This window comes from Danio rerio, chromosome 14 (assembly GCF_049306965.1).
Source record: "Danio rerio strain Tuebingen ecotype United States chromosome 14, GRCz12tu, whole genome shotgun sequence".
NCBI classification, from domain to species: domain Eukaryota; kingdom Metazoa; phylum Chordata; class Actinopteri; order Cypriniformes; family Danionidae; genus Danio; species Danio rerio.
The window spans coordinates 13596001-13612674 of record NC_133189.1 but is presented as its reverse complement, the minus strand read 5'-3'; the positions used below and the strand labels follow the sequence as shown (position 1 = coordinate 13612674).

At 33.1% G+C, this 16674-nt stretch overlaps 1 long non-coding RNA gene across 1 annotated transcript; it reads left to right on the top strand.

Moving 5' to 3' along the window:
* The first annotated feature begins 3415 nt into the window (after positions 1–3415).
* On the top strand, positions 3416–11598 carry LOC100535657 (uncharacterized). Its single transcript, NR_170122.1, has 3 exons — positions 3416–3634; positions 9699–9751; positions 11223–11598. It is a non-coding gene; the product is annotated as an uncharacterized lncRNA (long non-coding RNA).
* The last annotated feature ends 5076 nt before the right edge of the window (positions 11599–16674 follow it).

Sequence of the window (16674 nt, the reverse complement as noted above, 5' to 3'; positions counted from 1 at the left end):
GGGAAATGGTTTGAATTTCCGCTTAGTAAAAAAAACATTTGTGTGCTATTTGGGACGACACTACATACATATACTACCCTGTTGAGTGTGTAAGTGCATAAGTACATAGTGCATGAGTGCATAGTGTATAGTGTGCCATTTGGGACGCAGCTTTAGCCTTGGATAAGAAACAGATTATACTTTGTGTGTGTGTTCGATTCAATTGTTGATCCGTTTCACAGGTCTGGAGTCAGCTCTAATCAGTCTAAGGGATGTCTGACGTTTATGCTTAAAGGTGCGTTCGACTTCATGCAGCGCTGCGCAGATCGATCGAAATCTGTCTTAAAGCGGTGCATTCTGGTTAGAAATCTTGTCCGGATTGATGCTGCGCCGACGCCACGTGACTGTCACATGTGGCATCAAAGTACCGCGACAGCACTCCGAGATCAGACGGCAAACTCAGACCGTGCAGCTTCTGAAGAGCGACTGCAGGAGCTTTGATGACAACACCGATATAACACGATTGGCCGAGTTCACCACATGACAACAAACACGTGTATTTCGGGTTTATAATTGGACAAATTCCGATTCAAAAGTTTCAAAACAAACAATTCACTTTTCACACCCTCTCTATCCTGTACACATCTTGTTTATTAAAAGACTACAAATATTTTACTGCAGTAATCATCTTTTGTTAAATAATCTGGTTATAAAAGTTAGCTTGTTTGCACAGGTTTATTTTTTAACTTTTTTATACAGACTATTTACTGCATTCATCTCCATGAACGATTTAAATGATATATTTTAGTGTATATTTTAGTGAATAACCTAAATAAGTCTTACAGACTTGAAATAAGAAAATCATCATCATTGATCCTGCCACCCTAAAGCTCTCTTAACAAATTAAAGCTGATTACCGATGTCCATGAATCAGCTGTATAAGTGGTTAAAGTTACTCATGTGGTTAACGTATGCTTGTTTACGTTAGCTTGTTGCATAGTGCACGGCAAAATAATACACCAAAGCCGTTTCCCATGCATTGTTTTATTTGCGACGACTTGGCATAATGTTAACTTTACATTAACGGCCACAATTAGCATATTGTTTATCTGTGAAATTTGCTAAATGAGCACTGTGCTACATCCAAACTAACCACACTGTATTTTTTGTATAATCAATTTCAGTTCTGTTCTTTAGTGACTAAATTTATTTAAAATATAACATGTCCTTGTTTTTATTGTTGTGATGATTTGTATGATAGTTTTTCATTCTTTATGTAAAGCACTTTGAATTAGCATTTTGTAAAAAATGTGCTACAGTAAAAATAAACTTGCCTTGCAGTGTCATTGACTAGACAAAATGATTAGGAAAAGGTTGGTTTTATATTCGCACATATATTCAGTGACTGCTCCATACACTGTTTACCATGGTACTTCAAATATCAGAACTGAAATCCCATGTAAGTTTGACTTCAAAACAACATTAATAATAATAATAACAATAATAATAAAGATAATACATTTTATTTGTATAGCACTTTGCCTACATACATGCAACTCAAAGCACTTCACAAACAACAAACAGGCAATGTAAAATAAACCAAATAAAAAGAAATGTATAGACAAATAAAGTAAAATATATACTCAGATAAAAGCATACATCTACACAATCACACACAATATTCTTTACATACATGCACACACCATACATAATATATACATAAACCTACACAATATAAATAAATTGCAGAAACTTCACAAACTATTATATTCATACGCAATTTTAAAAAGATGCGTCTTAACAAGATTTTTTAAAACATTCATTTAGGGGGATTTTTTCATTTTATTTGGGAGACAATTGCAAATTTTTGCAGCATATAGTGACTAAAAGAAGTGCCGCCATCGTATCAGATTTACAGAGTGAAATTTCAAAAGTCGAGCACTAGAAGAACGTATAGCAAACGGTTTAGATTATATTTTGATAAGCAGTCAGAAAAGTGAGGTGTCATGTTGTGTAGTGCCTTTTAAACGAATAAAAGAATCTTAAAACCTACTCTATTAATGCTGTTGTGGAATGTTCTTGAGTCTTCAATTTTATTAAAACTCTGACTGCTGTATTTTGTATTACGTCTTTTTAGAAGCTTTAGGTAAACAATATAATATTAGCACTATTAATTGACTGTAAACAATGCTGTACTTTGATGGTTGTTGGTTGCTAACATGATTTTACTATTTAGAATTTCCAAAGAATACTCTTCTGAGGTTATATTATTAATGAGAGACTGTATGTGCGAATATAAAACCAACTTTACCTCAATGATAAAATGACAGAAAAAAAGAAAAATGGACAAAATATCATTTTTCAGTGCACCTAAACGACAAGTACAAAAAGTTCACATATTAAGGTTATGTGGCTTTAAAAATTAGTGCTTATGAAAATACTAATAATACTAATGTCACAATATCAATCACAGGCAAAGGAGAAAGAAATGATTGAGGAACAGGCAGAGCAGGGTCAATCAGATATACAGTGTCAGGTAAGGGTGTTGTGCTTTATTGAAGGGATAATGACAATTCTTTTAGGGTGAATTTTTTTTATGTTTTCTAAGTTGTGGCTGTTTAGCAGATGAACCTCACAGGCTCACCAATTTACAATATGATCTGTCAATTTAATAAGTGTAATGGAAACAAGTTAGTTATTATGAGTATGGAAAATGTCTTTTCCTGCTATTATTCTGCTTCAGGAGTCAGTCTGTTGACTGTAAACAACACAACAAACAATGCATTAAATAGTTTTGAAGAAAAATTTGCTGTCATTGAACCTGAGAAAAACTTTGAAAATAACTATAATGTAGTCTCCATGCTGTAATATGAACAATAAAAAAAAAAATTTAACGGTGGGGATATATCTTTATAAGTACAATTCGGCTGTATTATTTGTGTCCACCTCAAAAAATCTTCAAAAAATTACTCATAAGAAATTTTATGATTATTGTCCCTCTTTAGGAGAATCATAGAGGAACTTTTATTATGTAATCACTATATAATCACTGTATAATCTGCCACTATTAAAATACACTGTTAAAACATATAGAAATACATTCAAGGGATGCAGAGCAAAACACACAGAAGTAAACAGCGGTGAAGTAAGACCATTCAGACAGCATATGCAACACGTATTGATGTATTGACCATGACAAAAACAATTTAAAAACAACTTTGCTCAACCTGCATGGCAATAGCATGCATAGGGAGAATCATTTAAAAAGTGTTGAAATATGACCTTTAGGATGTGCAAAAACAGAAAAACATACAGCCATCAATATAAAGGCTAGAATCCTATTGGAGCCTGGAAATAACGTGATGCTCATGCTACACCACTGTTTCATGATGACTATAGGAAAAACCTGTATATAAACTGTGGGTTTTGGAACATTGGTAGGAGAGAGATCGATCGACCAACTCTGCTGTAACAATAAACTGCTTCAACTTGACAACTTCGAAGACCTCAGCCTCTTTTTTGAAACTTAGAAGATGTTTGACGAGATCCAGCGCAACTTTCCACAACACATCCTACTGTTAAATCAAATTAATGGTCATGGGCGCACCACGTCTAATCCTCTTTGCCATTAAAAAGCATGAGGAAGCATCTGCAGGTATGTAAGCTAGCCTTTCTTTGTTTTATAAAAGCAAAAATGTTTTTTGTCGTTATCGTAAGTGCACAGACCCTTTTATTTCCAATTATATGTTATGACTCACAAAGTTATCAATTTGTGAATTTCAGGGAACCAGCAGACTCTTCTGGCCAAAGTGATGTTATCACATGAACAGTGTAGCTAGCTTAACTACATTTCTCAGTAGAGTGGTGGTAGCGTTGCTAAAAAATCAAATAGCTTTTCACAGTAGCGAAGCTATTTTATTAGTGAAGTAGTGCAGTAGTGTCCACTCAAGCTACATTTACAGATCGCGGATCAATAGTGTTTTAAATGTGTAACACCTGTTTTTTTTTTTTTGGATTTTTTTGTTTTGCTGTTGTGTACTATAGTTTTCCTGTTAGGTACAGCATATTAGTTACAGTAAATAATTGAAATGAACAGTTCTGCCTCATATGTTTCATTGGCAGTTTTATTGATCACTAAGAAGCGACTGAATTAAATTTAAGTGGCTTCGATATAAAAATGAAAATTGCACAGATTAGATGTATTTTTTTATTGCAATGCCACATAAATCACCTGCACAACTAACAAAAATTTTTATTTTGTAACAACAGTAAACATGTTTTTGTGATAAGGTCAGGTTTTGTGGTGGCTCTACTTTAAATTTAAATTAATTAAATTGATTTTATTTAAGTGATGAAAGCTTTTGAGATTTCAACAGTAAACAGAGCTAATGTAAGCTCACTCCTGCTCTGTATAAATGCTTGAAAATTATTTAGTTGAAAATGTTCATTAGAAACTCTTAAGTAATCAAAAAGTAATCAAATGTAATTAGTTACTTTACTTGTATGAAGTAATCGAAAAGTATTTTAACTTATTACATTTTAAATAGAGTAATTTATCTATTTATCTATTACATTTTCAAAGTAACCTTCCCAACACTGTCCATTTGTTAATGGAAACTAAACAATCCTGCCAGAGAGACAGTTTGTCTAGCCTGTTAGGGCTAAAAGAAAAATATAAATGTACATCATTTGCTTAGCAGTGGTAAGAAATACCTTCAAAACTACTAATAATCTTGCTGAGAGGGAGCATATATAAATTAAAAAGAAGAGGGCCAAGGACAGAACCTTGGGGCACACACAGGACAGAGGAACAGAGTCTGACAGATAAAATCCTATGGACACAGAAAAACTCCTGTCTGCAAGATGCCAACCCAGAGCTGACCCAGTAATGCCCACAGAAGAAGGCAGCCTCTTAATTAAAGTGCAGTGATCAACAGTATCAAAGCTGCACTAAGATCCAGCAAAACCAGCACAGAACATTCACCTGCAACGGCAACCATTAAAATATTCTTTGAGAGCCTAAGATTCAAATTTATCAAAGATATTTTGAGCCGCCAAAACAAAAGCAATTTAGATATAGGCGTTAGATGTAGTTGTTAAGTGAAGCAGGATCAAGATTACTCTTTTTCAAGAGTGCCTTAATAATAGCATGTTTAAAACACTTTGGAACCTGACCAAGCGTAAGTAAAATATTTAAATTTGAAACTAAACAAGGGCCAATAAAAGCGATTGATTTTTGAAATCAGCGATGCAAGTAAAATATCCGCAGGGCTTTGAGATAACTTTATCACACTCATTAACTCAATTAAATCATTTAGTGTAATGGGGGAAAAAGAGTCCAGAATTGGAGGACTGTGATTTGTAACAGTATAAGTGGCAGCTGATGGCACAATGCTTGCTCTGACAGCATTCACCTTGTTGACGAAATGAAACAGAACGCGATTAATCCTCATTAGAAAACACCGGTATAACAGAAGTAGTAGGAAGAGACACAATATTGTTTATAGTCTCAGAGTTTTAGGGTTTCTTTTGTTGGCTAATATCCCTGCTAAAAAATCCAGCTTAAACCAGCCTAGGCTGGTTGGCTGGTTTTAGCTGGTCGACCAGGCTGGTTTTAGAGGGGTTTTGGCCATTTCCAGCCTGGTCTTATCTGGTCAGGCTGGAAAATGACCAGCTAAATCCAGCTAAAACCACCTTGACCAGCCTGGTTTAAGCTGGACATAGCTGGTTTTGGCTGGGCTCCCAGCCTGGCTAGGCTGGTCAAGCTGGTTTTAGCTGGTCATCTCCGAGCCTAACCAGCTAAGACCAGGCTGGAAATGGCTGGAAACCAGCCTGGAAGTGGCCAAAACCCCTCTAAAACCAGCCTGGTTGACCAGCTAAAACCATTATATTTAATTTATATAATGGATTCATTTATAATGAAGGAAATAATAGCAAGTTAATATGTATAGGCAGTGAAACATCTTTATATGTAATAAAAATCTTTTTACATTTAAAAAATGTATAACACTATATTAATATTTTACTCAAGCGATTTAATAGTATTTAATTGGTTAATTTTTTTTTATAACTTCTTTATTAAGGAATGCGCACAACTTAATGGGGTGTCACATTCCACTGTGTCCCTCCCTCTGCATATTAGGTGACAAATTCACAATCAATATAAATAATACAAATGGTCGGTTACTGCTGGTGGCTCTAACTATCGCCAAGAAAACTATCCTAATGAACTGGAAATCAAGAAATACCATTCACATCTTACACTGGGAAAACTTAATTACAGAATACATCTTCATTGAAGGTGTGGATCCACGTGCAGGTTTATTAGACTCGTCAGACAAGCTTTGGTCAATACAGGCGCAAACAGATGTATGAGGGCTATCCAGAGTCGAAGTCAAAATAACAGGCAGATGGTCAGAGGCAGGCAGCAAACAGAATTAAATAAACAAGGCAAGGATCAAAACACGGCAAAGGTAGACAAAGGAAATGTGCTGTAATGTCACTGTGGCAGATAACAAGACTCAGCACTGAGGGTTTCACAGTGAGCTGTATATATGGGTGTGTAATCGGTACAAGAGCAGCATCAGCTGTGTGAATCCAATCAGTCAGGATCTGGAACTGGTTGTGTGCGTGTGTAGATCATGACTGGTTATGTAGTCCATTTAGAAGCAGATTTGTAGTTTATGTGGATGCAAGTGTTTAAAACAAAAAGGGGGGGGGGTTAGGGAGAGGGGTCAGGTAGAGGTAAAAGAAAAAACAAAAACTGGCTCTAATAATAAATCTAATTTAAAATAAATCAATTGGAGAAAAAAAAAACTATTTATTATAAATTTTATTAATACCATCCCACATTATAATTCGTTCTTTATATACTTCTTTGCTTCCCCTTTCGTTCTATTCGTTCTCCTTTTCTGTCTCTCTCAATGTTATTTATTCATTTTACTATTATTATTTATAATATTTTTTCTTCTTATTATTATTATTATTATTATTATTTATTTTACATACATTATTATTGAAAAAAAATTTATATCAGTTTTTCCCCTGACCAGTCCAACAACAGATAAAAAAATAAAAAAAAAAAAAAGTTATATATATATATATATATATATATATATATATATATATATATATATATATGTCACGTTAGCGAGATCAAACGGGTACAAAAAGGTGCGGATCCAAGTGCAGTTTTATTTACAATGTGCATCAAACAGAAAAACAAGGTGTCCAAAGTGCAAAGTACAAATAAACAACAAAACAAGAAACACAAAACAGAGACAGGGCTCAGGAATCAGAAACTCTAAACTTACTGGAATACGGAGACAAGATAGACAAACGACACAGTGACAAACAGAGGTGAAATGGTTGTATAAATAGTCCAGGAAATTAACAGGAAACAGGAACAGCTGTGAGCCAATCAGTGTACGGGTGTAATGCGCGTGGTATGTATGAACTTGTAGTCTTTTGGGCGCTGTAGTTAAATCTCAGAGTCCATGAACTACATCCTCCGGTGGTCACTGACCGTCATGACACACACACACACACACACATATATATACATATATGCGCATGTGTATGTATATGTGTATGTATGTATATATGTGTGAAAAAACCTACTTGCATATACTACATTCAGAGGTAGAAGTGTGACTTGGGCATGGCAGCCAGGGCATTGCACTGGACTGATCCATGCTACACGTCACATTTTTTTATACCGCAATGCTTATCATACAACCTCCACCTTCTCAAGTTATTGTTAAAACTGATGTTGTTTTTATTATTATTATTATTACTACCAGCATGAGTATATTCTAGTTACCATGTTAAAAATCCATCATACATATTATTAATATTATTAGTTCCTGTGGGTTTGTATAATTCGTAATTAATAATATAGTAATGGTTTTTTATGATTTTTTTATTCTTATTGCTTATTTTTCGACTCTTTTTGTTTCTTTCCTTTTCATCTACTTCTCCCATTCCTTTTCTGTTTTTTATTTTTATTTTATTTATTTATTTTTATTATTATTTTATTTTCCTTTTCCTCTCTTTCGTCTTCTACTTACTACTACTACTACTACTACTATTATTATTATTATTAATTGTCCTCCTGCTGATTTCCCAACCTCCCCTCGCCCCGTCACTTTTATCATTAATGGTATCACTTTTACTTTTGTTATCATTATTATTATTTTTACTGTTCTGACCTGCCTCCTGTTATCTTTTCATTATCATTATTATAAGTATTAATACCATTATCATTATTATGGTTGCAGTAGTTGTTGTATTTGTAGTAGTAGTAGTTGTAGTACTAGTCATTGTTGTAGTAGTATCAGTATTAGTAGACATTATAGTAGCAATAGTCGTGGTTGTGGTTGTAGTAGCAGCAGTAGTAATTGTAATATAAGTAACTTTCTGTAGTAATAGTTGGTGTAGTACTTGTGATTTATTATCATTGTCAGTTATTACTACTGTTGTCCTTTCTTTATTATTACTGTCATTAGTACTATCATACATTAGTAAGCATTGTTGTTACTCCCTACCTCTGACTGGTTTCTTTCTGTTTTACTTATATCTGCGATACTTGCTTCATTTTTTGACTGTTACTCTTCCTTATGTATGTATTGTGACCTCTTCACCAAGGTACCTTTACATGCACACACACACACACACACACACACACACACACACACACACACACACACACACACACACACACACACACACACACACCTAACAGTACCTGACTATATTGTTATTGTTTTTTGTTGACGTTTCTTTGCATTTGTATGATCCCAATTTATGTAACTTTTTGCATATTCTAACAAAAAAAGAATTCCCACATTAAATAATATATATATTATTACTCCGCCAGCCAAAATCATGTGGCACGCAACTACAGCGAACCTCCGTAAGCGCAGCGATGACGCCACATTCGCCGTGCACACTGAGTCAGTAACTGAAAGCTGATTGGCTATTGAAAGCTGACTTCACTTGTAGTTTTACTACAGCAAATTACAATTGGAATAATGACATAAAGAACTACAACACCACGAAAACCTATTAACAACAACAAAAAATAATTTAAATGAGCATTAGATGTAGCGTTACATAATTACATTTAATAATTTAATTTAGATATAACAATTAATGTGTTGTCGATGTTGACCGTATCACATGATTAATTCAAACCAATGACGGGCAGCTGGAACACTGCACGCAAGACCTGTCAATCACACACTGACAGTCAGCCAGCTGCTCTAATCAGGTAGGGTTATCAATTGTCTTTTGTTTTCTGTAATTTTTGAGGACCTGTGAATCCTTGTGAATTTGTTCATTACACTAAATTATTATACCTAATGTAAAGGTTTATGAGAGCATTAATCAGATTAAACAGTAGGCCTACTTGCTTTTTAAAAGTAATTTATAGCGCTCAACTCATTACATTAGCCACTCCAGAGTCCGTTTTATCTTCTAAAACCACACAAATCTATTAACTTAAATTATTTTACAGTCATAATGGTGTTAGTTTAATTTATTGTTGAACTGCTCTTTAACCAAACCTTTGAAGTGGCCATATGAGCTGGTATATTGAAGAATTCCACAGTCAGCGCACTGCCCTGGGGTCGGATGGACCTTCCCCAGACCCAAACATATGGGTTATGTACATTATTTAAATCACATTTATTAATCTTTTCTTTTTTTTACACTTGCAGATAAACAAAGATCCATCCTGGCACAGGTTACTGCATTTTTTTTGTACATACAGGTACTTTTTTAAAAATGATGTTCATCAACCTATTTAATATAAGAATAACTTGTATTTAAATCTAATTTAAGGATTAGTTTATCAAAAATGTAGATTACACCATTAATTACTTATCTTTGTGTCATTCTAAACTCCTCTTTGTTCATCTTCAGAACAAATTATGATATTTTAAATGAAGTCTGAGAGCTCTCTCATCCAGACAGCAAGGTTCCCGATTCAAAATCCAGAAAAAAAACCCAAACAAATCCTCAGTTAGAACAGACCATATACCTTCAGTGATTTAATCGGAATATTTAGACACATGGTCTGTTTTAAAAATGTTTTTGGTGCTTTTTCTGGACTTTAAGTGTCCCGGGACCCTTGATGAATATGGATGAGGGAGTCACAGATTTAATTTAAAATATCATTATTTGTCCAAAATATTATCAATGGTCTCTGGGGTTTGGGACACCATGAGGGTGAATAATTAATAACAGAAATAAAATTTTTAAGTAAAATAACCCGTAATAATGCAACAATTTAAAAGTCATTCATAATTTGTTAAATGTTTTGTTAATGAAGAAATAAATGTATGTATTTTTATAATTTATTCACAACCTGTTTATTTTAGTTCATAATTGTTTGATTTAATATAATATTCAAGAAGACACCAACTTCTGCATTGTTAAAAAAAAAAGAGAACATCAGTTTCATCTTGAATGAGACACTAATCAGAATGGATTTGTTACATTGCTTGAGATGAAAAGATGAAAAAGAAAAAAGACAACAATGCAATAGTTCAAATGATTTGATGGATTTTCACGTCTGTGATCCTAGGCAAAACATAATGCAATTTTATAATTCAGTAGTACCGGTAAAATCACTCGTTAAAAATCCTTTATATTGTAAATTGTGTTTTTTAAACATATTTATTAATGCATTGCAGTGATTTCACAAGAACATAAATGATGATGAGTGGTAACAGAGTTTGAGATAAATATTACCTACAGAGCTCAACATAAATGAGTATACACCATTTTAAAATGTAAGATTTTTTTTTTTATTTCTCAGTGAATATAAGTAAAACATTTTGGTACATTTGAAAAAAAAAAAAAAACACATGTATTAAACATTTTTATTCAATAATTTTCCCTAACATATATTTGGGTGTGCCAATAGTGGACCGTTATCTTCAGTTATTTTGTTAAATTAACTCTGGCTAGTACTGGCTAATCTAAACTTAATATTGTAAAGCTTCCTAAAGATAATATCAATTTAAATGAAAAATTTGTGGGAGATAAACTTGAGCACTTAGGTTGAGCACTTTGTTGATTGTGCACTTATAAATGAAGTTTACTACTCTCTTTATCATTTAATTTTTAAGCATGCTATTGTTTGACTATTTAATTTTATTTAATAAACAAGTAGACTGTTCTTACAGCTGTTATCAAAATGAATAATAATTGTTGTTTATTACATTTTGTTTTTACAGGTGAACTACCTGGTGAAACTATCCTTGAAGAGTGACCATGAATACAGTTGCATCAGAATGACATATTTTGTGCCTAGTTTAAAACAGAAAACTAACAAGAAATCTAAGCTTTGTAACATCCTTGGTAACATGAACTTGGTCTCACACAACTATCAACCATTTTCTATATATTTTTATTATTGCCTATAATTATTATATCATACATTAAACTCAAGCTAAAAGTTTGAGAATTACAGAAGGTGAAAGATAGGTGAGACACTAAAAGGTGTCTAATGAGGAATCTATTTTTAGTGATTTTAAAGTTAGGCCCACTTAATTTTAAACATGGTAAGCACACTGTAAAAAATTGCTGTTAAAAAACGGTCAGATTCTACGGTAAAATAATGTTTTTTCACTAAAACAGTAATATTCTGTTAAAAACAGTGCTTTCTGGGTAACATTTTTGTTTTCGAGAAAGTAACCAACTGCAGAAAACTGTGAGCTAACAGAGTTCAGATTCGATGTTTTGAAGTCTGTGTTTGAAATCACACTTTGTGTCCTTGTTCACTATTTCATACACTAGTTAACTAATATAGTTCACCTGACAGTTTTAATGAACACTAATGAGTGAATTCATACACTGATGAACATCTGCTGTTAATAATTACAATTACTGAAGAAAATAAACAAGAAACGCAAACAGTGACTTGAGTTACAGCATTAAATAAAATAAAATAAAATAAAACAGCTTCAGTCTCAGCAGAGGATCATTAAACAACTCCACAAACAACAGCAGACACACACTTATTACTGACTGATTTGACTTCCATACTATTCTCATTGAGATCCAACAGAAATTAAGGTGTTTTTTGTGTCACCGTAATGGAGTGAGGGGCTGGTTTAGTTGGGCTCTTCACCCTTGAACTCATTTAAGAAGACATTCCATCTGCTTGAATACAGAGTTTACAAAACGTTTGAACTATAGCAATAAAGTTGGAAAGTCAATAAATAGAGAAATCTATTTGTATGAAATTAGTTCTGATAAATGTTTTGGTATAAATCTGGAAGAAGGGCCACATTCAATAGACTTTATGCTTAGTTGCAGGTATTAATTTAATTAATGAGAAGTGGAAACAGAAAAGATACCTCCGTAATTACTTAACAGTTAAGAAATAACATTCAAAAACAATTCAGTTATGACAAATACACACTCAGACCTCATGAATCTGACCTTGTATCTCAACAATGGTAACATCTCAAATGTTTCATGCTGCAATGCATGCTGGGAGTGGCACTGTACAAATATCCCAGCATGCATTGCGGTATAAATAAATGTTGTATAATGGTCTAACAGTTTTCTTTATTTGTGTTTGATTCTGCTGTTGTTTATGTTTAGACTTTCAGTTGCCTGTTTGTGAGTTAAACTGTTAATTTTGTTAAATTTGTTTTCACCATTATTGAGGTTCATATGCTGATTATTGATGTCTCTTTGAGCGCGATTTACACTATAGAGCAGTGTTATTGTCCAAGATATTCTTAAAAACTTCCAGAAATCATTGCCATATATAGACATAAAATGTAAAACAATAGATTTAACATTGAATAGGAGCAGTAAATTTTAGTATACGAAATGAGAACAGACTCTGCCATTTAATAGCAACATGAACATCACCAGATCTTATTTAGGTTTTTGGCTGGCTTGCCTCAACAAAGGAGCTTTTTAAGCAAAGTTCTTAACAATTGCAGCAGCCAAGATATATAAATGTTAAAAATGACAGGGCTAAGAGCCCAACTAAAGCAAACTCTGTTCTCCATGATGGTGACGTAAAACTTTAAGTTTTTCTCAAGAAGAACTTTAGTAAATGTTATACAAAAATACATGTATTAAGTAATAAGTGTAGCTGGTGATGATGTTTGTAGAGTTGTTTAATCATCCGCTGATCATTTCAATGATTTAATCATTTGTTGTTCTTCAGGTTATTTCATTATAAAGCTGTGACTAAAGTTTTGTATGTTCTGTTCTTGTTTTTTCCCTTCAGTATTTCTTCATTTGTTCATTGTTAATCCTCAATTATCATTTAATTAGTCAGTTAATTAATGAATTTACTTTAGCTTTGCTCCATGTTTCTTGAACACTCAGTAGTGTGGACACTTCAATAAAAACTGAAGTATATGCTCTGGGGTTTAAAGGGTTAAAGGTGTGAGAGGTAAAAACACAGTGTAAAAATGTATTTTAACAGTAATATACTGTTAATTTACACAACGGAAGTAGACTGTAAAAAAACAGTATATTGCTGGCAACCACAGCTGCCAGTAGATTACTGTTAAATCAAGGAAAAAAACAGTATTTTACTGTAAAACCTGAAGCTAATTTCCTTTGTCTGTCACCGTTGTGGAGGAGAGTAGAGCCAGTGTATGAGTTAAAGATGAACAATGAACTGCTGATGTTATTCTGCATGTTTCTCTATTTAAAGATAGCGGCTGTTTAGTTGCTGATGCAGTCAGAATCTCTCTGGTAGTTACAGATTTACATGTTCGTGTGCTGTTGTGAAAAATAAGACATTAGAGTTAAACCGAACTTTTCTAATTAACTAAAATAAGTTATCATTATAAGTATGCTTCTAAGCATATATAGAACATTACTTCATAAACTCATTCAGCAGTTGACCAAGTTGAGGCAGTTGCTTTCAGTGAGCAAAATGAGTTCACTTGAGTATTGTGTAAATCAATGTAGTCCATGTATTTTTACAGCAACATACTGTAAAATAACAGTACATTGCTGGCAACTGCAGCTGCCAGTATTTTCCTGTTTTTTAACGGGACAATTTTTAACAGTGCAGACAATGCAGATAAATGTCCAATATTAGATGAAATAAAAATTACACACTGACTTGGAACAAGTGGTGACTTGTTTTCCACGATTGTTTTTGTTTTTAGAAGGTTTCTCTCCCTTTTTTATTATATTAAAATTTATGTAATTACTTACGTTTAAAAAAATTGTTTATCAGTTTTGCTGTTTAAAATGTCTTATTTATTTGTTTTTTTTTCTGTGAATGCAAATTATTTGAATAATTTACCAGTCATCTAATATATTATTAGTGTGATTCACTACATTTGAAACATTTGCAAATTAATTTTGTACTTTGTCGTTTAAAATGTCTCATTTACAAATATATTGTTTTGCAGATGCATATTTTTAAAACTAATTTACTAGTGTAAGAAAAATGATGATGATGAAGAAAATCTCAATGAAGATGTTTATTCAGCATAGCAGTCTCAAAATACATGGCAGTACTTTGGGTTCACCGGAGTCAGAATAACCCCTGAAAATTCTTAAACTCAAACCTTTATACTGTTTTTGATGTTGCCTTTAGATGTTAATGAAGTTGCTCCTTGTTCTCCCTATCTTATCATGTTAATGCAGTTTCAACACCATTGATAAGATGGTTCTCTGTGCACCACACCCATCCCCATTCTACAATTGTTACCATTTGGTCAGATGTGGTCACCTCAAACGATGCAGAGACAAGACCCTGTTGACTTCTCTTTTCTCTCATAAGTCAGCCCTTTTGGGAAATGAGCATCAATTCACCATTTAGAGTGGAAGTTGGGTCGAGGCAGACTCATTTCTTACACTAGTTATGAATCATATTTATATGAATATTATTTATCACACCTGAAACATGCATACATTTATTTTGTTGTTTAAAATGTCTTTTTTATAAATTTTGTTCTCTAAATGCTAATTATTTTAATTTACCAGTCATGAATCATAATTATTACACTTCAAATATTTGAATATCAATTTTGTTGTTTAAATGTCATATAATGTGTGTGTGTATTCTACAAATGCAATTTATTTAAATAACTATATTAAATCAAAAACTTTTGCCAATGTGAAATATTTGCAATTCAGTTTTGTATTTTGTTACTTAACATATCTATTTTTAAAATTCACCAATTAAGGTTCACACCATTTGTGTTTTATGAACAATAAACAATGTAAAAGTTAATTATTTGGTCTGATTATTTGTGTTAAGGCATGTTAATGCAGATTTTTGGAAACTGTTTAGGGAATCTTCTGGGGGAATTTGCTCTGATGTTCCGCACACTGGCAGGGGATGTACCGGAAACGTTCCGCGAACCTGCAGGGAACATACCAGGAACATTTTGCAAACCAGCAGGGGACGTTAGGGTTAGGGAACATTCTGTGAACTTGCCGGGTTGTCTAATTGATGTCAAGAAAACTTTCCTGGCTAAACCTTGAGGAAACGTTTCAGGGAAATCCTGGGAACATTATTTGTATGCTGAGTAACTACTGGTATTTTCTAACTGTGAGTATAATACTGTCTTTGCCTGTATCATATGATAGTTGTTTACATTTCAGTTCTGTGTGAAGCCTACGTGTGCCTATAAGTGTGGACTTCTCTCTGGTAGCGAAAATCTTTCAATAATGTTTGACATTATCATATGTTTGCCATTTATCTGAATGGCCACTTTTAGCTAAGCTATCTGTAACGTTAACTTATGTAAAGAAAACAGGCATCAGAATAAACCATGTTTGCTAGTCAAGGGGGGAAATAAAATTGTCTACAAAAAAATCCTACTTCTGTATTTTTGTCATGTAGCTGAATCACTAGCACATTCAAGCACTTTCTGCCAGTGAGTAACTATGTTTCCATCCACCTATTTATATGCTCATTTTGCATATGCGCAAAAAAAAAGGTTGATGGAAACACCAAGATGAATATAAATTTTAAAAATGTGCATAAAAACATTTGATTAACATAGTAGGATACGTTTTTTATTTTGGTTATAAGAGATCATGTGATGATAAAAATGTGTGTAAATGGACAAAACAGCAAGCTAAGCACATTATAAAACAACTGAAATATTGTTTGGGTCATTCTAAAATGCCTTATTGCTTAAGTATTAGTGTTATTTGCCTTTTGAGGTGCAAGTCATTTATTAGATGAAAAAAAGATTGATGCAGCTGCTCCCACAGCAGCAAATTTAGATTTTACTGTTAATATTTGGCGCCAGTTAATCAGGAAATGGCGATTTTGTTTACTTTGACTCGTTGGATGGAAACGCTGGTTTATTTGCACATCTTTCATGCGATAATCCTGTTTTGCGGATATAGTTCATTTGCATTTTTGGATGGAAATATAGCTAGTTAGAGCAAAACAACAACTCTTGTAAGACTTTTTTTGTGGCATATTCACTGGACTTATTTCACACAATGTCCTTCTTGTGCTTAAATAAATAATTCATACTACTTGTAGTACACTACATAACACAAGTTTCTACCTATTGTTTTCCGATTTAAAAAAGATTGTGGTATGTAAAAGGACAAAAATAGTTGTTAGAATAGTTCAGTATACGTGTGGTTATCAGACTGCTTCTCCAAAAAAAGGACAGGGAGAAAATCACAAGACATTGTCTCAGAAAAATAATTCCAGAAATTTCACTT